Source organism: Salminus brasiliensis, chromosome 15, assembly GCF_030463535.1.
Source record: "Salminus brasiliensis chromosome 15, fSalBra1.hap2, whole genome shotgun sequence".
Lineage (NCBI taxonomy): Eukaryota > Metazoa > Chordata > Actinopteri > Characiformes > Bryconidae > Salminus > Salminus brasiliensis.
Window position 1 is genome coordinate 36826609 of NC_132892.1, and position 27500 is coordinate 36854108.

The 27500-nt window shown below is 42.5% G+C and overlaps 1 protein-coding gene across 1 annotated transcript in view; it reads left to right on the top strand.

Annotated features, from left to right (window-relative positions):
* LOC140535621 (3',5'-cyclic-AMP phosphodiesterase 4C-like) overlaps positions 1 to 27500 on the top strand; it is a gene marked incomplete at its 3' end in the record, with an annotated part of 50526 nt that overhangs the window by 5304 nt on the left and 17722 nt on the right. The window lies entirely within an intron of this gene.

Consider the following 27500-nt stretch of genomic DNA (forward strand, 5'->3'; position numbering starts at 1 on the left):
TAGTGGTGTGGTTTTGATGATAAGTGGTGTGGTAATGGTCAGTTATGATGGTTAGTGGTGTGGTAATGGTCAGTTATGATGGTTAGTGGTGTGGTAGTGGTCAGTTATGATGGTTAGTGGTGTGGTGTGGTAATGTTCAGTTATGATGATTAGTGGTGTGGTAGTGGTGTGGTTTTGATGATTAGTGGTGTGGTAATGTTCAGTTATGATGGTTAGTGGTGTGGTTTTGATGATTAGTGGTGTGGTAATGTTCAGTTATGATGATTAGTGGTGTGGTTTTGATGATTAGTGGTGTGGTAATGGTCAGTTATGATGATTAGTGGTGTGGTAATGTTCAGTTATGATGGTAAGTGGTGTGGTAATGGTCGGTTATGATGATAAGTGGTGTGGTAATGTTCAGTTATGATGGTTAGTGGTGTGGTTTTGATTAGTGGTGTGGTAATGGTCAGTTATGATGATTAGTGGTGTGGTAATGGTCAGTTATGATGGTAAGTGGTGTGGTTTTGATGGTTAGTCATGTGTTAATGGTCAGTTATGATGGTTAGTGGTGTGGTAATGGTCAGTTATGATGGTTAGTGGTGTGGTAGTGGTGTGGTTTTGATGGTTAGTCGTGTGTTAATGGTCAGTTATGATGGTTAGTGGTGTGGTTTTGATGGTTAGTCGTGTGTTAATGGTCAGTTATGATGGTTAGTGGTGTGGTAGTGGTGTGGTTTTGATGGTTAGTCGTGTGTTAATGGTCAGTTATGGTGGTTAGTGGTGTGGTATTGATGATTAGTGGTGTGGTAATGGTCAGTTATGATGATTAGTGGTGTGGTAATGGTCAGTTATGATGGTTAGTGGTGGTTAGTGGTGTGGTTTTGATGGTTAGTGGTGTGGTAATGGTCAGTTATGATGGTTAGTGGTGTGTTAATGGTCAGCTATGATGGTAAGTGGTGTGGTAATGGTCAGTTATGATGGTTAGTGGTGGTTAGTGGTGAGGTTTTGAAGATTAGTGGTGTGGTAATGGTCAGTTATGATGGTTAGTGGTGTGTTAATGGTCAGTTTTGATGACTAGTGGTGTGGTAATGGTCAGTTATGATGGTTGGTGGTGTGTTAATGGTCAGTTTTGATGGTTAGTGGTGTGGTAATGTTCAGTTATGATGATAAGTGGTGTGGTAATGATCAGTTATGATGGTTAGTGGTGTGGTTTCGATGAAAAGTGATGTGGTAATGGTCAGTTATGATGGTTAGTGGTGTGGTAGTGGTCAGTTATGATGGTTAGTGGTGTGGTTTTGATGATAAGTGGTGTGGTAATGGTCAGTTATGATGGTTAGTGGTGTGGTAATGGTCAGTTATGATGGTTAGTGGTGTGGTAGTGGTCAGTTATGATGGTTAGTGGTGTGGTGTGGTAATGTTCAGTTATGATGATTAGTGGTGTGGTAGTGGTGTGGTTTTGATGATTAGTGGTGTGGTAATGTTCAGTTATGATGGTTAGTGGTGTGGTTTTGATGATTAGTGGTGTGGTAATGGTCAGTTATGATGATTAGTGGTGTGGTAATGTTCAGTTATGATGATTAGTGGTGTGTTAATGGACAGTTATGATGATTAGTGGTGTGATAATGTTCAGTTATGATGGTTAGTGGTGTGGTAGTGGTCAGTTATGATGGTTAGTGGTGTGGTTTTGATGATTAGTGGTGTGGTAATGTTCAGTTAAGATGGTGTGGTTTTGATGATTAGTCGTGTGGTAATGTTCAGTTATGATGATTAGTGGTGTGGTAATGGTGTGGTATTGATGATTAGTGGTGTGTTAATAGTCAGTTATGATGATTAGTGGTGTGGTAATGTTCAGTTATGATGATTAGTGGTGTGGTAATGGTCAGTTATGATAATTAGTGGTGTGGTAATGTTCAGTTATGATGGTTAGTGGTGTGGTAGTGGTGTGGTTTTGATGATTAGTGGTGTGGTAATGGTCAATTATGATCATAAGTGGTGTGGTAATGTTCAGTTATGATGGTTAGTGGTGTGGTAATGTTCAGTTATGATGTCAAGTGGTGTGGTAATGGTCAGTTCTGATGGTTAGTGGTGTGGTAGTGGTGTGGTTTTGATGATTAGTGGTGTGGTAATGGTCAGTTATGATGATTAGTGGTGTGGTAATGTTCAGTTATGATGATTAGTGGTGTGGTTTTGATGATTAGTGGTGTGGTAATGGTCAGTTATGATGATTAGTGGTGTGGTAATGTTCAGTTATGATGATTAGTGGTGTGTTAATGGACAGTTATGATGATTAGTGGTGTGATAATGTTCAGTTATGATGGTTAGTGGTGTGGTAGTGGTCAGTTATGATGGTTAGTGGTGTGGTTTTGATGATTAGTGGTGTGGTAATGTTCAGTTAAGATGGTTAGTGGTGTGGTAATGTTCAGTTATGATGGTTAGTGGTGTGGTTTTGATGATTAGTCGTGTGGTAATGTTCAGTTATGATGATTAGTGGTGTGGTAATGGTGTGGTATTGATGATTAGTGGTGTGTTAATGTTCAGTTATGATGATTAGTGGTGTGGTAATGGTCAGTTATGATAATTAGTGGTGTGGTAATGTTCAGTTATGATGGTTAGTGGTGTGGTAGTGGTGTGGTTTTGATGATTAGTGGTGTGGTAATGGTCAATTATGATCATAAGTGGTGTGGTAATGTTCAGTTATGATGGTTAGTGGTGTGGTAATGTTCAGTTATGATGTCAAGTGGTGTGGTAATGGTCAGTTCTGATGGTTAGTGGTGTGGTAGTGGTGTGGTTTTGATGATTAGTGGTGTGGAAATGGTCAGCTATGATAGTAAGTGGTGTGGTAATGGTCAGCTATGATGGTAAGTGGTGTGGTAATGATCAGTTTTGATAGTTAGTGGTGTGGTAATGTTCAGTTATGATGATTAGTGGTGTGGTAATGTTCAGTTATGATGATAAGTGGTGTGGTAATGTTCAGTTATGATGGTTAGTGGTTATGGTAGTGGTGTGGTTTTGATAGTTAGTGGTGTGGTAATGGTCAGTTTTGATGATTAGTGGTGTGGTAATGGTCAGTTATGATGATTAGTAGTGCGGTAATGTTCAGTTATGATGATTAGTGGTGTGGTAGTGGTGTGGTTTTGATGATTAGTGGTGTGTTAATGGTCAGTTATGATGATTAGTGGTGCGGTAATGTTCAGTTATGATGATAAGTGGTGTGGTAGTGGTGTGGTTTTGATAGTTAGTGGTGTGGTAATGTTCAGTTATGATTATTAGTGGTGTGGTAATGTTCAGTTATGATGATAAGTGGTGTGGTAATGTTCAGTTATGATGGTTAGTGGTGTGGTAGTGGTGTGGTTTTGATGATTAGTGGTGTGGTAATGGTCAGCTATGATGGTTAGTGGTGTGGTAGTGGTCAGTTATGATGATTAGTGGTGTGGTAATGTTCAGTTATGATGGTTAGTGGTGTGGTAGTGGTGTGGTTTTGATGATTAGTGGGGTGGTAATGTTCAGTTATGATGATTAGTGGTGTGTTAATGGTCAGTTATGATGATTAGTGGTGCGGTAATGTTCAGTTATGATGATTAGTGGTGTGGTAGTGGTGTGGTTTTGATGATTAGTGGTGTGTTAATGGTCAGTTATGATGATTAGTGGTGTGGTAATGTTCAGTTATGATGATTAGTGGTGTGGTAATGTTCAGTTATGATGATTAGTGGTGTGGTAATGTTCAGTTATGATTATTAGTGGTGTGGTAATGGTCAGTTATGATGGTTAGTGGTGTGGTAATGTTCAGTTATGATTATTAGTGGTGTGGTAATGTTCAGTTATGATGGTTAGTGGTGTGGTAGTGGTGTGGTTTTGATGATTAGTGGTGTGGTAATGGTCAGTTATGATGATTAGTGGTGTGGTAATGTTCAGTTATGATGGTTAGTGGTGTGGTAATGTTCAGTTATGATGGTTAGTGGTGTGGTAATGGTCAGTTATGATGATTAGTGGTGTGGTAATGGTCAGTTATGATGATTATTGGTGTGGTAATGGTCAGTTATGATGATTAGTGGTGTGGTAATGGTCAGTTATGATGATTATTGGTGTGGTAATGGTCAGTTAGGATGATTAGTGGTGTGGTAATGGTCAGTTATGATGATTATTGGTGTGGTAATGGTCAGTTAGGATGATTAGTGGTGTGGTAATGGTCAGTTATGATGATTAGTGGTGTGGTAATGGTCAGTTATGATGATTATTGGTGTGGTAATGGTCAGTTAGGATGATTAGTGGTGTGGTAATGGTCAGTTATGATGATTATTGGTGTGGTAATGGTCAGTTAGGATGATTAGTGGTGTGGTAATGGTCAGTTATGATGATTAGTGGTGTGGTAATGGTCAGTTATGATGATTATTGGTGTGGTAATGGTCAGTTATGATGATTAGTGGTGTGGTAATGGTCAGTTATGATGATTATTGGTGTGGTAATGGTCAGTTAGGATGGTTACTGGTCAGTTTCTCTCTCTTTCTCAGATCCTTTTTTTCATATTCACATGTTCATGTGTTCCTTTTTGTGTGTGTGTTCTTATGTGTGTGTGTGTTTATGTTTGTGTGTTTTTAGGTTTGTGTGTTTTCTTATGTTTGTGTGTGTTCCCGTGTGTGAGTGTGAGTTCCTGTGTGTGTGTCCAGAGTCCAGGTTTCTAATACAGCCTGAAACATGGCACTGTTGCCTAGCAACTGCTGCTGCCCCCTGTGTTTTGTTGGTGTATTTCTGCAGTGCAGATCAGGAACACACACTCTCACACAAACATACACACACTCACACACACACACAGGAACACAAACATACACACACTCTCACACATACACACACTCTCACACAAACATACACACACTCTCACACAAACATACACACCCTCTCACACAAACACACACACACTCACACACATACGCACACTCTCACACAAACATACACACACTCACACATACGCATACTCTCACACAAACATACACACACTCTCACACAAACACACACTCTCACACAAACACACACACACTCACACACATACGCACACTCTCACACAAACATACACACACTCACACATACGCATACTCTCACACAAGCACACACACACTCACACACATACGCACACTCTCACACAAACATACACACACTCTCACACAAACATACACACACTCTCACACATATGCACACTCTCACACAACCATACACACACTCTCACACAAACATACGCACACTCTCACACAAACATACACACACTCTCACACAACCATACACACACTCTCACACAAACATACACTTACTCTCACACATACGCACACTCTCACACAAACATACACACACTCTCACACATACACACACTCTCACACAAACATACACACACAGGAACACATACGCATCCTCTCACACAAACATACACATACTTTCACACAAACATACACACACTCTCACACATACGCACACTCTCACACAAACATACACACCCTCTCCCACAAACATACACACACTCTCACACAACCATACACACACTCTTACACAAACATACACACACTCACACACAAACATACACACACTCTCACACAACCATACACACACTCTCACACAAACATACACACACTCACACACAAACACACACACACTCTCACACATACGTACACTCTCACACAAACATACACACACTCTCACACAAACATACACACCCTCTCACACAAACACACACACACTCACACACGTACGCACACTCTCACACAAACATACACACACTCACACATACGCATACTCTCACACAAACATACACACACTCTCACACAAACACACACTCTCACACAAACACACACACACTCACACACATACGCACACTCTCACACAAACATACACACACTCACACATACGCATACTCTCACACAAGCACACACACACTCACACACATACGCACACTCTCACACAAACATACACACACTCTCACACATATGCACACTCTCACACAACCATACGCACACTCTCACACAAACATACGCACACTCTCACACAAACATACACACACTCTCACACAACCATACACACACTCTCACACAAACATACACTTACTCTCACACATACGCACACTCTCACACAAACATACACACACTCTCACACATACACACACTCTCACACAAACATACACACACAGGAACACATACGCATCCTCTCACACAAACATACACACACTTTCACACAAACATACACACACTCTCACACATACGCACACTCTCACACAAACATACACACCCTCTCCCACAAACATACACACACTCTCACACAACCATACACACACTCTCACACATATGCACACTCTCACACAACCATACACACACTCTCACACAAACATACGCACACTCTCACACAAACATACACACACTCTCACACAACCATACACACACTCTCACACAAACATACACTTACTCTCACACATACGCACACTCTCACACAAACATACACACACTCTCACACATACACACACTCTCACACAAACATACACACACAGGAACACATACGCATCCTCTCACACAAACATACACACACTTTCACACAAACATACACACACTCTCACACATACGCACACTCTCACACAAACATACACACCCTCTCCCACAAACATACACACACTCTCACACAACCATACACACACTCTTACACAAACATACACACACTCACACACAAACATACACACACTCTCACACAACCATACACACACTCTCACACAAACATACACACACTCACACACAAACACACACACACTCTCACACATACGTACACTCTCACACAAACATACACATACTCACACACAAACACACACACTCTCACACATACACACACTCTCACAAAAACACACACACACTCTCACACATACCCACACTCTCACACAAACATACACACACTCTCACACAAACATACACACACTCTCACACATATACACACTCTCACACAAACATACACACACTCTCACACAAACATACACACACTCTCACAAATACGCATACTCTCACACAAACATACACACACTCTCACACATACGCACACTCTCACACAAACATACACACACAGGAACACATACGCATCCTCTCACACAAACATACACACACTTTCACACAAACATACACACACTCTCACACATACGCACACTCTCACACAAACATACACACCCTCTCCCACAAACATTCACACACTCTCACACAACCATACACACACTCTCACACAAACATACACACACTCACACACAAACATACACACACTCTCACACATACGTACACTCTCACACAAACATACACATACTCACACATAAACACACACACTCTCACACATACACACACTCTCACACAAACACACACACACTCTCACACATACCCACACTCTCACACAAACATACACACACTCTCACACATACGCACACTCTCACACAAACATACACACACTCTCACACAAACATACACACTCTCACACAAACATACACACACTCTCACACAAACATACACACACTCTCACACATACGCACACTCTCACACATACGCATACTCTCACACAAACATACACACACTCTCACACAAACATACACACACTTTCACACAAACATACACACACTCTCACACATACGCACACTCTCACACAAACATACACACACTCTCACACAACCATACACACACTCTCACACAAACATACACACACTCTCACACATACGCACACTCTCACACAAACATACACACACTCTCACACACACACACACACAGGAACACAAACATACACACACTCTCACACAAACATACACACACTCTCACACATACACACACTCTCACACAAACATACATACACTCTCACACATACGCACACTCTCACACAAACATACACACACTCTCACACATACGCATCCTCTCACACAAACATACACACACTTTCACACAAACATACACACACTCTCACACATACGCACACTCTCACACAAACATACACACACTCTCACACAAACATACACACACTCTCACACAACCATACACACACTCTCACACAAACATACACACACTCACACACAAACATACACACACTCACACACAAACATACACACACTCTCACACAAACATACACACACTCTCACATAAACATACACTTACTCTCACACATACGCACACTCTCACACAAACATACACACACTCTCACACACACACACACAGGAACACAAACATACACACACTCTCACACAAACACACACTCTCACACAAACATACACACACTCTCACACAACCATACACTCACTCTCACACAAACATACGCACATTCTCACACAAACGTACACACACTCTCACACATACGTACACACACTCTCACACAAACATACACACACTCTCACACAAACATACACATACTCACACACAAACACACACACTCTCACACATACACACACTCTCACACAAACACACACACAATCACACACATACACACACTCTCACACAAACATACACACACTCTCACACATACGCACACTCTCACACAAACATACACACACTCACACACAAACATACACACACTCTCACACAACCATACACACACTCTCACACAAACATACACACACTCTCACACATACGCACACTCTCACACAAACATACACACACTCTCACACAAACATACACACACTCTCACACATACGCACACTCTCACAAAAAACATACACACACTTTCACACAAACATACACACACTCTCACACATACCCACACTCTCACACAAACATACACACACTCTCACACAACCATACACACACTCTCACACAAACATACACACACTCTCACACAAACATACACACACTCTCACACATACGCACACTCTCACAAAAAACATACACACACTTTCACACAAACATACACACACTCTCACACATACCCACACTCTCACACAAATATACACACACTCTCACACAACCATACACACACTCTCACACAAACATACACACACTCTCACACAAACATACACACACTCTCACACATACCCACACTCTCACACAAACATACACACACTCTCACACAACCATACACACACACTCACACAAACATACACACACTCTCACACATACACACACTCTCACACAAACATACACACACTCTCACACATACGCACACTCTCACAAAAAACATACACACACTTTCACACAAACATACACACACTCTCACACATACGCACACTCTCACAAAAAACATACACACACTTTCACACAAACATACACACACTCTCACACATACGCACACTCTCACACAAACATACACACACTCTCACACATATACACACTCTCACACAAACATACACATACTCTCACACAAACATACACACACTCTCACACATACGCATACTCTCACACAAACATACACACACTCTCACACAAACATACACACACTTTCACACAAACATACACACACTCTCACACAGACGCACACTCTCACACAAACATACACACACTCTCACACAACCATACGCACACTCTCACACAAACATACACACACTCTCACACACACACACACAGGAACACAAACATACACACACTCTCACACATACGCACACTCTCACACAAACATACACACACTCTCACACACACACACACAGGAACACAAACATACACACACTCTCACACAAACACACACTCTCACACAAACATACACACACTCTCACACATACACACACTCTCACACAAACATACACACACTCTCACACATACGCACACTCTCACACAAACATACACACACAGGAACACATACGCATCCTCTCACACAAACATACACACACTTTCACACAAACATACACACACTCTCACACATACGCACACTCTCACACAAACATACACACCCTCTCCCACAAACATACACACACTCTCACACAACCATACACACACTCTCACACAAACATACACACACTCACACACAAACATACACACACTCTCACACATACGTACACTCTCACACAAACATACACATACTCACACACAAACACACACACTCTCACACAAACACACACACACTCTCACACATACCCACACTCTCACACAAACATACACACACTCTCACACATACGCACACTCTCACACAAACATACACACACTCTCACACATATGCACACTCTCACACAAACATACACACACTCTCACACAAACATACACACACTCTCACACATACGCATACTCTCACACAAACATACACACACTCTCACACAAACATACACACACTTTCACACAAACATACACACACTCTCACACATACGCACACTCTCACACAAACATACACACACTCTCACACAACCATACACACACTCTCACACAAACATACACACACTCTCACACATACGCACACTCTCACACAAATATACACACACTCTCACACACACACACACAGGAACACAAACATACACACACTCTCACACAAACACACACTCTCACACAAACATACACACACTCTCACACATACACACACTCTCACACAAACATACACACACTCTCACACATACGCACACTCTCACACAAACATACACACACTCACACACATACACACACTCTCACACATACGCATCCTCTCACACAAACATACACACACTTTCACACAAACATACACACACTCTCACACAAACATACACACACTCTCACACAACCATACACACACTCTCACACAAACATACACACACTCACACACAAACATACACACACTCTCACACAAACATACACACACTCTCACACAAACATACACTTACTCTCACACATACGCACACTCTCACACAAACATACACACACTCTCACACATACACACACTCTCACACAAACATACACACACAGGAACACATACGCATCCTCTCACACAAACATACACACACTTTCACACAAACATACACACACTCTCACACATACGCACACTCTCACACAAACATACACACCCTCTCCCACAAACATACACACACTCTCACACAACCATACACACACTCTCACACAAACATACACACACTCTCACACAACCATACACACACTCTCACACAAACATACACACACTCACACACAAACACACACACACTCTCACACATACGTACACTCTCACACAAACATACACATACTCACACACAAACACACACACTCTCACACATACACACACTCTCACAAAAACACACACACACTCTCACACATACCCACACTCTCACACAAACATACACACACTCTCACACAAACATACACACACTCTCACAAATACGCATACTCTCACACAAACATACACACACTCTCACACATACGCACACTCTCACACAAACATACACACACAGGAACACATACGCATCCTCTCACACAAACATACACACACTTTCACACAAACATACACACACTCTCACACATACGCACACTCTCACACAAACATACACACCCTCTCCCACAAACATTCACACACTCTCACACAACCATACACACACTCTCACACAAACATACACACACTCACACACAAACATACACACACTCTCACACATACGTACACTCTCACACAAACATACACATACTCACACACAAACACACACACTCTCACACATACGCACAATCTCACACAAACATACACATACTCACACATAAACACACACACTCTCACACATACACACACTCTCACACAAACACACACACACTCTCACACATACCCACACTCTCACACAAACATACACACACTCTCACACATACGCACACTCTCACACAAACATACACACACTCTCACACATACACACACTCTCACACAAACATACACACACTCTCACACAAACATACACACACTCTCACACATACGCATACTCTCACACAAACATACACACACTCTCACACAAACATACACACACTTTCACACAAACATACACACACTCTCACACATACGCACACTCTCACACAAACATACACACACTCTCACACAACCATACACACACTCTCACACAAACATACACACACTCTCACACATACGCACACTCTCACACAAACATACACACACTCTCACACACACACACACACAGGAACACAAACATACACACACTCTCACACAAACACACACTCTCACACAAACATACACACACTCTCACACATACACACACTCTCACACAAACATACACACACTCTCACACATACGCACACTCTCACACAAACATACACACACTCTCACACATACGCATCCTCTCACACAAACATACACACACTTTCACACAAACATACACACACTCTCACACATACGCACACTCTCACACAAACACACACACTCTCACACAAACATACACACACTCTCACACAACCATACACACACTCTCACACAAACATACACACACTCACACACAAACATACACACACTCTCACACAAACATACACACACTCTCACACAAACATACACTTACTCTCACACATACGCACACTCTCACACAAACATACACACACTCTCACACACACACACACAGGAACACAAACATACACACACTCTCACACAAACACACACTCTCACACAAACATACACACACTCTCACACAACCATACACTCACTCTCACACAAACATACGCACATTCTCACACAAACATACACATACTCACACATAAACACACACACTCTCACACATACACACACTCTCACACAAACACACACACACTCTCACACATACCCACACTCTCACACAAACATACACACACTCTCACACATACGCACACTCTCACACAAACATACACACACTCTCACACATACACACACTCTCACACAAACATACACACACTCTCACACAAACATACACACACTCTCACACATACGCATACTCTCACACAAACATACACACACTCTCACACAAACATACACACACTTTCACACAAACATACACACACTCTCACACATACGCACACTCTCACACAAACATACACACACTCTCACACAACCATACACACACTCTCACACAAACATACACACACTCTCACACATACGCACACTCTCACACAAACATACACACACTCTCACACACACACACACACAGGAACACAAACATACACACACTCTCACACAAACACACACTCTCACACAAACATACACACACTCTCACACATACACACACTCTCACACAAACATACACACACTCTCACACATACGCACACTCTCACACAAACATACACACACTCTCACACATACACACACTCTCACACAAACATACACACACTCTCACACAAACATACACACACTCTCACACATACGCATACTCTCACACAAACATACACACACTCTCACACAAACATACACACACTTTCACACAAACATACACACACTCTCACACATACGCACACTCTCACACAAACATACACACACTCTCACACAACCATACACACACTCTCACACAAACATACACACACTCTCACACATACGCACACTCTCACACAAACATACACACACTCTCACACACACACACACACAGGAACACAAACATACACACACTCTCACACAAACACACACTCTCACACAAACATACACACACTCTCACACATACACACACTCTCACACAAACATACACACACTCTCACACATACGCACACTCTCACACAAACATACACACACTCTCACACATACGCATCCTCTCACACAAACATACACACACTTTCACACAAACATACACACACTCTCACACATACGCACACTCTCACACAAACACACACACTCTCACACAAACATACACACACTCTCACACAACCATACACACACTCTAACACAAACATACACACACTCACACACAAACATACACACACTCTCACACAAACATACACACACTCTCACACAAACATACACTTACTCTCACACATACGCACACTCTCACACAAACATACACACACTCTCACACACACACACACAGGAACACAAACATACACACACTCTCACACAAACACACACTCTCACACAAACATACACACACTCTCACACAACCATACACTCACTCTCACACAAACATACGCACATTCTCACACAAACATACACATACTCACACATAAACACACACACTCTCACACATACACACACTCTCACACAAACACACACACACTCTCACACATACCCACACTCTCACACAAACATACACACACTCTCACACATACGCACACTCTCACACAAACATACACACACTCTCACACATACACACACTCTCACACAAACATACACACACTCTCACACAAACATACACACACTCTCACACATACGCATACTCTCACACAAACATACACACACTCTCACACAAACATACACACACTTTCACACAAACATACACACACTCTCACACATACGCACACTCTCACACAAACATACACACACTCTCACACAACCATACACACACTCTCACACAAACATACACACACTCTCACACATACGCACACTCTCACACAAACATACACACACTCTCACACACACACACACACAGGAACACAAACATACACACACTCTCACACAAACACACACTCTCACACAAACATACACACACTCTCACACATACACACACTCTCACACAAACATACACACACTCTCACACATACGCACACTCTCACACAAACATACACACACTCTCACACATACGCATCCTCTCACACAAACATACACACACTTTCACACAAACATACACACACTCTCACACATACGCACACTCTCACACAAACATACACACACTCTCACACAAACATACACACACTCTCACACAACCATACACACACTCTCACACAAACATACACACACTCACACACAAACATACACACACTCTCACACAAACATACACACACTCTCACACAAACATACACTTACTCTCACACATACGCACACTCTCACACAAACATACACACACTCTCACACACACACACACAGGAACACAAACATACACACACTCTCACACAAACACACACTCTCACACAAACATACACACACTCTCACACAACCATACACTCACTCTCACACAAACATACACACACTCTCACACAACCATACACACACTCTCACACAAACATACACACACTCACACACAAACATACACACACTCTCACACAAACATACACACACTCTCACACAAACATACACTTACTCTCACACATACGCACACTCTCACACAAACATACACACACTCTCACCCACACACAGGAACACAAACATACACACACTCTCACACATACGCACATTCTCACACAAACGTACACACACTCTCACACATACGTACACACACTCTCACACAAACATACACACACTCTCACACAAACATACACATACTCACACACAAACACACACGCTCTCACACATACACACACTCTCACACAAACACACACACAATCACACACATACACACACTCTCACACAAACATACACACACTCTCACACATACGCACACTCTCACACAACCATACACACACTCACACACAAACATACACACACTCTCACACAACCATACACACACTCTCACACAAACATACACACACTCTCACACATACGCACACTCTCACACAAACATACACACACTCTCACACACACACACACATACAGGAACACAAACAAACACACACTCTCACACAAACATACACACACTCTCACACATACACACACTCTCACACAAACATACACACACTCTCACACATACGCACACTCTCACACAAACATACACACACTCTCACACATACGCATACTCTCACACAAACATACACACACTCTCACACAAACATACACACACTTTCACACAAACATACACACACTCTCACACATACGCACACTCTCACACAAACATACACACACTCTCACACATACGTACACTCTCACACAAACATACACACACTCACACACACACACACTCTCACACATACGTACACTCTCACACAAACATACACACACTCACACACAAACACACACACTCTCACACATACGCACAATCTCACACAAACATACACATACTCACACACAAACACACACTCTCACACATACACACACTCTCACACATACCCACACTCTCACACAAACATACACACACTCTCACACATACCCACACTCTCACACAAACATACACACACTCTCACACATACACACACTCTCACACAAACATACACACACTCTCACACATATACACACTCTCACACAAAAATACACACACTCTCACACATACGCATACTCTCACACAAACATACACACACTCTCACACAAACATACACACACTCTCACACATACGCACACTTTCACACAAACATACACACACTCTCACACATACGCACACTCTCACACAAACATACACACACTCTCACACATACGCATCCTCTCACACAAACATACACACACTCTCACACAAACATACACACACTCTCACACAACCATACACTCACTCTCACACAAACATACACACACTCTCACACAACCATACACACACTCTCACACAAACATACACACACTCACACACAAACATACACACACTCTCACACAAACATACACACACTCTCACACAAACATACACTTACTCTCACACATACGCACACTCTCACACAAACATACACACACTCTCACCCACACACAGGAACACAAACATACACACACTCTCACACATACGCACATTCTCACACAAACGTACACACACTCTCACACATACGTACGCACATTCTCACACAAACGTACACACACTCTCACACAAACATACACATACTCACACACAAACACACACGCTCTCACACATACACACACTCTCACACAAACACACACACAATCACACACATACACACACTCTCACACAAACATACACACACTCTCACACATACGCACACTCTCACACAACCATACACACACTCACACACAAACATACACACACTCTCACACAACCATACACACACTCTCACACAAACATACACACACTCTCACACATACGCACACTCTCACACAAACATACACACACTCTCACACACACACACACATACAGGAACACAAACAAACACACACTCTCACACAAACATACACACACTCTCACACATACACACACTCTCACACAAACATACACACACTCTCACACATACGCACACTCTCACACAAACATACACACACTCTCACACATACGCATACTCTCACACAAACATACACACACTCTCACACAAACATACACACACTTTCACACAAACATACACACACTCTCACACATACGCACACTCTCACACAAACATACACACACTCTCACACATACGTACACTCTCACACAAACATACACACACTCACACACACACACACTCTCACACATACGTACACTCTCACACAAACATACACACACTCACACACAAACACACACACTCTCACACATACGCACAATCTCACACAAACATACACATACTCACACACAAACACACACTCTCACACATACACACACTCTCACACATACCCACACTCTCACACAAACATACACACACTCTCACACATACCCACACTCTCACACAAACATACACACACTCTCACACATACACACACTCTCACACAAACATACACACACTCTCACACATATACACACTCTCACACAAACATACACACACTCTCACACATACGCATACTCTCACACAAACATACACACACTCTCACACAAACATACACACACTCTCACACATACGCACACTTTCACACAAACATACACACACTCTCACACATACGCACACTCTCACACAAACATACACACACTCTCACACATACGCATCCTCTCACACAAACATACACACACTCTCACACAAACATACACACACTCTCACACATACACACACTCTCACACAAACATACACACACTCTCACACATACGCACACTCTCACACAAACATACACACACTCTCACACATACGCATCCTCTCACACAAACATACACACACTTTCACACAAACATACACACACTCTCACACATACGCACACTCTCAAACAAACATACACACACTCTCACACAAACATACACACACTCTCACACAACCATACACACACTCTCACACAAACATACACACACTCACACACAAACATACACACACTCTCACACAAACATACACACACTCTCACACAAACATACACTTACTCTCACACATACGCACACTCTCACACAAACATACACACACTCTCACCCACACACAGGAACACAAACATACACACACTCTCACACATACGCACACTCTCACACAAACATACACACACTCTCACATACACACACACAGGAACACAAACATACACACACTCTCACACAAACACACACTCTCACACAAACATACACACACTCTCACACATACTCACACTCTCACACAAACATACACACACTCACACATACGCATCCTCTCACACAAACATACACACACTTTCACACAAACATACACACACTCTCACACATACGCACACTCTCACACAAACATACACACACTCTCACATACACACACACAGGAACACAAACATACACACACTCTCACACAAACACACACTCTCACACAAACATACACACACTCTCACACATACTCACACTCTCACACAAACATACACACACTCTCACACATACGCATCCTCTCACACAAACATACACACACTTTCACACAAACATACACACACTCTCACACATACGCACACTCTCACACAAACATACACACACTCTCACACAAACATACACACACTCTCACACAACCATACACACACTCTCACACAAACATACACACACTCACACACAAACATACACACACTCTCACACAAACATACACACACTCTCACACAAACATACACTTACTCTCACACATACGCACACTCTCACACAAACATACACACACTCTCACACACACACACAGGAACACAAACATACACACACTCTCACACAAACACACACTCTCACACAAACACACACTCTCACACAAACATACACACTCTCTCACACAAACATACACACACTCACACACAAACATACGCACATTCTCACACAAACGTACACACACTCTCACACAAACAGACACATACTCACATACAAACACACACACTCTCACACATACGCACACTCTCACACAAACATACACACTCTCACACAAACACACACTCACACAAACATACACACACTCTCACACATACACACACTCTCACACAAACATACACACACTCTCACACATACGCACACTCTCACACAAACATACACACACTCTCACACAAACATACACACACTTTCACACAAACATACACACACTCTCACACATACGCACACTCTCACACAAACATACACACACTCTCACACATACGCACACTCTCACACAAACATACACACACTCTCACACATACACACACTCTCACACAAACATACACACACTCTCACACATACGCACACTCTCACACAAACATACTCACACTCTCACACATACGCATACTCTCACACAAACATACACACACTCTCACACAAACACACACTCTCACACAACCATACACACACTCTCACACAAACATACACACACTCACACACAAACATACGCACACTCACACACAAACGTACACACACTCTCACACATACGTACACTCTCACACAAACAGACACATACTCACATACAAACACACACACTCTCACACATACGCACACTCTCACACAAACATACACACACTCTCACACACACACACACACACACAGGAACACAAACATACACACACTCTCACACAAACACACACTCTCACACAAACATACACACACTCTCACACATACACACACTCTCACACAAACATACACACACTCACACACAAACGTACACACACTCTCACACATACGTACACTCTCACACAAACAGACACATACTCACATACAAACACACACACTCTCACACATACGCACACTCTCACACAAACATACACACACTCTCACACACACACACACACACACAGGAACACAAACATACACACACTCTCACACAAACACACACTCTCACACAAACATACACACACTCTCACACATACACACACTCTCACACAAACATACACACACTCTCACACATACGCACACTCTCACACAAACATACACACACTCTCACACATACGCATACTCTCACACAAACATACACACACTCTCACACAAACATACACACAATTTCACACAAACATACACACACTCTCACACATACGCACACTCTCACACAAACATACACACACTCTCACACAAACACACACTCTCACACAAACATACACACACTCTCACACATACACACACTCTCACACAAACATACACACACTCTCACACATACGCACACTCTCACACAAACATACACACACTCTCACACATACGCATACTCTCACACAAACATACACACACTCTCACACAAACATACACACACTTTCACACAAACATACACACACTCTCACACATACGCACACTCTCACACAAACATACACACACTCTCACGCAAACATACACACACTCTCACACAAACATACACACACTCTCACACAACCATACACACACTCTCACATATACGTACACTCTCACACAAACATACACATACTCACACACAAACACACACACTCTCACACATACGCACAATCTTGCACAAACATACACATACTCACACACAAACACACACACTCTCACACATACACACACTCTCACACAAACACACACACACTCACACACATACGCACACTCTCACACAAACATACACACTCTCACACAAACATACACACACTCTCACACATACGCACACTCTCACACAAACATACACACACTCTCACACAACCATACACACACTCTCACACAAACATACACACTCTCACATATACCCACACTCTCACACAAACATACACACACTCTCACACAAACATACACACACTCTCACACATACGCACACTCTCACACAAACATACACACACTCTCACACACACACACACACACAGGAACACAAAAATACACACACTCTCACACAAACACACACTCTCACACAAACATACACACACTCTCACACAACTATACAAACACTCTCACACAAACATACACACTCTCACATATACCCACACTCTCACACAACCATACACACACTCTCACACAAACATACACACACTCTCACACATACACACACTCTCACACAAACACACACACACTCACCCACATACGCACACTCTCACACAAACATACACACACTCTCACACAAACATACACACACTCTCACACATACGCACACTCTCACACAAACATACACACACTCTCACACAACCATACACACACTCTCACACAAACATACACACTCTCACATATACCCACACTCTCACACAAACATACACACACTCTCACACAAACATACACACACTCTCACACATACGCACACTCTCACACAAACATACACACACTCTCACACAAACACACACTCTCACACAAACATACACACACTCTCACACAACCATACACACACTCTCACACAAACATACACACTCTCACACAAACATACACACACTCTCACACAAACATACACACACTCTCACACATACGCACACTCTCACACAAACATACACACACTCTCACACACACACACACACAGGAACACAAACATACACACACTCTCACACAAACACACACTCTCTCACACATACACACACTCTCTCACAAACATACGCACACTCTCACACAAACATACACACACTCTCACACAAACATACACACACTCTCACACAAACATACACACACTCTCACACACACGCATACTCTCACACAAACATACACACACTCTCACACAAACATACACACACTTTCACACAAACATACACACACTCTCACACAAACATACACACACTCACACACAAACATACACACACTCACACACAAACATACACACACTCTCACACAAACATACACACACTCTCACACAAACATACACACACTCTCACACATACGCACACTCTCACACAAACATACACACACTCTCACACAACCATACACACACTCTCACACAAACATACACACACTCACACACAAACATACACACACTCTCACACAAACATACACACACTCTCACACAAACATACACACACTCTCACACAAACATAAACACACTCTCACACACACACACACAGGAACACAAACATACACACACTCTCACACAAACACACACTCTCACACAAACATACACACACTCTCACACATACACACACTCTCACACAAACATACACACACTCTCACACATACGCACACTCTCACACAAACATACACACACTCTCACACATACGCATACTCTCACACAAACATACACACACTGTCACACAAACATACACACACTTTCACACAAACATACACACACTCTCACACATACGCACACTCTCACACAAACATACACACACTCTCATACAAACATACACACACTCTCACACAACCATACACACACTCTCACACAAACATACACACACTCTCACACAAACATACACACACTCACACACAAACATCCGCACACTCTCACACAAACATCCGCACACTCTCACACAAACGTACACACACTCTCACACAAACAGACACATACTCACACACAAACACACACACTCTCAAAAAATACGCACAATCTCACACAAACATACACATACTCACCCACAAATACACACACTCTCACACATACGCACACTCTCACACAAACATACACACACTCTCACACAAACATACACACACTCTCACACATACGCACACTCTCACACAAACATACACACACTCTCACACAAACATACACAGACCCTCACACAACCATACACACACTCTCACACAAACATAAACACTCTCACACACAAACATACACTTACTCTCACACAGACGCATACTCTCACACAAACATACACACACTCTCACACAAACATACACACACTCTCACACAAACATACACAGACTCTCACACAACCATACACACACTCTCACACAAACATAAACACACTCTCACACAAACACACACACACTCACACATACACACACTCTCACACAAACACACACACACTCACACACATACGCACACTCTCACACAAATATACACACTCTCACACAAACATACACACACTCTCACACATACGCACACTCTCACACAAACATACACACACTCTCACACAACCATACACACACTCTCACACAAACATACACACTCTCACATATACCCACACTCTCACACAAACATACACACACTCTCACACAAACATACACACACTCTCACACATACGCACACTCTCACACAAACATTCTCACACACACACACACACACACAGGAACACAAACATACACACACTCTCACACAAACATACACACACTCTCACACAAACATACACACACTCTCACACATACGCACACTCTCACACAAACATACACACACTCTCACACAACCATACACACACTCTCACACAAACATACACACTCTCACATATACCCACACTCTCACACAAACATACACACACTCTCACACAAACATACACACACTCTCACACATACACACACTCTCACACAAACACACACACACTCACACACATACGCACACTCTCACACAAACATACACACACTCTCACACATACGCACACTCTCACACAAACATACACACACTCTCACACAACCATACACACACTCTCACACAAACATACACACTCTCACATATACCCACACTCTCACACAAACATACACACTCTCACACATACGCACACTCTCACACAAACATACACACACTCTCACACAAACACACACTCTCACACAAACATACACACACTCTCACACAACCATACACACACTCTCACACAAACATACACACTCTCACATATACCCACACTCTCACACAAACATACACACACTCTCACACAAACATACACACACTCTCACACATACGCACACTCTCACACAAACATACACACACTCTAACACACACACACACACACAGGAACACAAACATACACACACTCTCACACAAACACACACTCTCACACAAACATACACACACTCTCTCACAAACATACGCACACTCTCACACAAACATACACACACTCTCACACAAACATACACACACTCTCACACATACGCATACTCTCACACAAACATACACACACTCTCACACATACGCACACTCTCACACAAACATACACACACTCTCACACAACCATACACACACTCTCACACATACGCACACTCTCACACAAACATACACACACTCTCACACAACCATACACACACTCTCACACAAACATACACACACTCACACACAAACATACACACACTCTCACACAAACATACACACACTCTCACACAAACATACACTTACTCTCACACAACCATACACACACTCTCACACAAACATAAACACACTCTCACACACACACACACAGGAACACAAACATACACACACTCTCACACATACACACACTGTCACACAAACATACACACACTCTCACACATACGCACACTCTAACACAAACATACACACACTCTCACACATACGCATACTCTCACACAAACATACACACACTGTCACACAAACATACACACACTTTCACACAAACATACACACACTCTCACACATACGCACACTCTCACACAAACATACACACACTCTCATACAAACATACACACACTCTCACACAACCATACACACACTCTCACACAAACATACACACACTCACACACAAACATACACACACTCTCACACAAACATCCGCACACTCTCACACAAACATACGCACACTCTCACACAAACGTACACACACTCTCACACATACGCATACTCTCACACAAAAATACACACTCTCACACAACCATACACACACTCTCACACAAACATACACATACTCTCACACAAACATACACACACTCTCACACATATGCACACTCTCACACAACCATACACACACTCTCACACAAACATACGCACACTCTCACACAACCATACGCACACTCTCACACAACCATACACACACTCTCACACAACCATACACACTCTCACACAACCATACACACTCTCACACAAACATACACACACTCTCACACATACGCACACTCTCACACAAACATACACACACTCTCACACAAACATACACACACTTTCACACATACGCACACTCTCACACAAACATACACACACTCTCACACAAACATACACACTCTCACACAACCATACACACTCTCACACAAACATACACACACTCTCACACATACGCACACTCTCACACAAACATACACACACTCTCACACAAACATACACACACTTTCACACATACGCACACTCTCACACAAACATACACACACTCTCACACAAACATACACACACTCTCACACATATGCACACTCTCACACAAACATACACATACTCACACACAAACACACACACTCTCACACATACGCACAATCTCACACAAACATACACATACTCACACACAAACACACACTCACACACATACACACACTCTCACACAAACACACACACACTCACACACATACGCACACTCTCACACAACCATACACACACTCTCACACATACACACACTCTCACACATACACACACTCTCACACAAACATACACACACTCTCACACATACACACACTCTCACACAACCATACACACACTCTCACACAAACGTACACACACTCTCACACAAACGTACACACACTCTCACACATACACACACTCACACAACCATACACACACTCTCACACAAACGTACACACACTCTCACACAAACGTACACACACTCTCACACATACACACACTCTCACACAAACACACACACACTCACACACATACCCACACTCTCACACAAACATACACACACTCTCACACATACACACACTCTCACACATACACACACTCTCACACAAACACACACACACTCACACACATACCCACACTCTCACACAAACATACACACACTCTCACACAAACATACACACACTCTCACACATACCCACACTCTCACACAAACATACACACACTCTCACACAAACATACACACACTCTCACACATACGTACACTCTCACACAAACATACACACACTCTCACACATACACACACTCTCACACAAACATACACACACTCACACATACGCACACTCTCACACAAACATACACACACTCTCACACAAACACACACACTCACACACATACACACATTCTCACACAAACATACACACACTCTCACACATACGCACACTCTCACACAAACATACACACACTCTCACACATACACACACTCTCACACAAACACACACACTCACACACATACGCACACTCTCACACAAACATACACACACTCTCACACAAACACACACACTCACACACATACGCACACTCTCACACAAACATACACACACTCTCACACAAACATACATACACTTTCACACATACGTACACTCTCACACAAACATACACACACTCTCACACAAACATACACACACTCTCACACATATGCACACTCTCACACAAACATACACACACTCTCACACAAACATACACACACTTTCACACATATGCACACTCTCACACAACCATACACACACTCTCACACAAACATACACACACTCTCACACATACGCACACTCTCACACAAACATACACACACTCTCACACAAACATACACACACTCTCACACATACGCACACTCTCACACAAACATACACACACTCTCACACAAACATACACACACTCTCACACATACGCACACTCTCACACAAACATACACACACTCTCACACATACACACACTCTCACACAAACATACACACACTCTCACACAAACATACACACACTCTCACACAACCATACACACACTCTCACACAAACATACACACACTCACACACAAACATACACACACTCTCACACAACCATACACACACTCTCACACATACGCACACTCTCACACAAACATGCGCACACTCTCACACAACCATACACACACTCTCACACATACACACACTCTCACACAAACATACACACACTCTCACACAACCATACACACACTCTCACACAAACATACACACACTCACACACAAACATACACACACTCTCACACAACCATACACACACTCTCACACATACGCACACTCTCACACAAACATGCGCACACTCTCACACAACCATACACACACTCTCACACATACACACACTCTCACACAAACATACACACACTCTCACACATACACACACTCTCACACAAACATACACACACTCTCACACATACACACACTCTCACACAACCATAAACACACTCTCACACAAACATACACACACTCTCACACAAACATACACACACTCTCACACAAACATACACACACTCTCACACATACGTCTGTCTATCTGTAGAACTGTCTGTCTGTTTAACGCTCTGTCTGTCTTTTTAACGGTCTGTCTGTCTGTAGAACTGTCTGTCTATCTGTAGAACTGTCTGTCTGTTTAACGCTCTGTCTGTCTGTTTAACGGTCTGTCTGTCTGTAGAACTGTCTGTCTATCTGTAGAACTGTCTGTCTGTTTAACGGTCTGTCTGTCTGTAGAACTGTCTGTCTATCTGTAGATCTGTCTGTCTGTTTAACGGTCTGTCTGTCTGTAGATCTG